Genomic DNA, 1,425 nt, shown 5'->3' on the forward strand with positions numbered 1-1,425 from the left:
GGTGCCTACTCATGTCATCTCTGACATTGCTGGACACGGGAGTCTTCAGCTCCTGAAACACCTGTGTTCTCTGTTTGCATTTGTGTCCCCATATCAAGCCTGTGTATGTATACATGTGTGTGTTTGTGTCGCCTGTGTTTGCGTGTGTGTGTGTGTGTCCAGCCCAGGGAAAAAGCAGAGATAAAGACGACAAGAGAGGAAGAGCCAAGCAGTCAGAAGAGGCAGCACAAGGTGTCCCCAGTCTGAGGGTGGTAGGTCGCCCTATCTCCACAGTGACCCTGTGCAGGATGGGAATGAGGAAAGGATGGCCAGAGATAACTCAGGACCTTGGCTCCAAAAATCTGCAATGAGATGAAATACAAAAACACGCTCACCATTTCTACCGTGTTCTTGTATGTGTTTGGACAAGAAGAGCAGATGCATGGTCTGCGGATTCACCCAGGGCAAATCAGGTGGGGTGGGGCTTTAAAACCCCCACCTGTGGAGCCCACAGTCTGTGTGGATATGGGCTGGCCTGTGGAAGTGATGGATGTGGATACCGAGGACCTGGGATGGTTGAGGAGGCTATGGTCTTGCTGAGAAGGACAGAGACTCAAAGGAGAAAGAGGCACAGATTGACTGCTGTCCTGGAGACTTGTCCAACACACGTGAGAAGGAGACCCAGGAAGGTCCTGGGCCAGTGCTTGCCAGGATCAGCCCATCAGCCGGCACCCTCTCCATGAAGGTGGCAAACACTGGCACGATGTGACACAAAATGTGAGACATGCTAAGGTAGGCTGTCCATGCAAAACCACAGGCATCCTAGGAGAGACAAGGTGTGAGCATGGCATGCCTCCTGGCACTTCCAGTCTCCCTGGCAGTGCAAAAAGGTGAAGAAAGTGCAGGTGTTGGAGTACGTGTGTGCTCCTCTGCCGGGGTGTGCCAATGAGGGAGGGAACAGGGAGGAAGCAAGGATGGTGGGCTTATTGCATGTCCCATGGGCACTCGAGAGAGTGGGATACAGGGAAGCCCCTGGGGGCAATTCTGGGCCTGCTGGTTTTCAGGATCCAGGGGAAAGGCAATAGCAGTCCTGCCAAAGATACCCCATGGCTCGTGCTGAAAGCCCTGACATAAATTCCCTCTTTCTTCTGGGTCTTTCCCCTGGCTTTGGGGGCCTGAGGGGCAAAGGTGAGTGTCTGCACCTAGGAGAGGATTTTGGCAGTCTCTCTGGACCACAATCTCTGATTTTGTTGTAGGCAATCTGCACCAGGTGACACTCAGAGGGAAGCTGCATTCCAGGTGACCGTCTTGGATGTCCGTGTACACAACCAAGGACTGGCTTCCTTGGCACTTGGGCTGTGTAGGTAAGCAGGGATGCCTGGCTGTAGGGAGTCCTACCTGGGCTTAATGAAACCAACTGAAAGAGAGTATTTGCATTTAGCAAAT

The sequence above is a fragment of the Bison bison genome, unplaced genomic scaffold (genome assembly GCF_000754665.1).
Source record: "Bison bison bison isolate TAMUID 2011002044 unplaced genomic scaffold, Bison_UMD1.0 scf7180017864537, whole genome shotgun sequence".
Taxonomy (NCBI): Eukaryota; Metazoa; Chordata; class Mammalia; order Artiodactyla; family Bovidae; genus Bison; species Bison bison.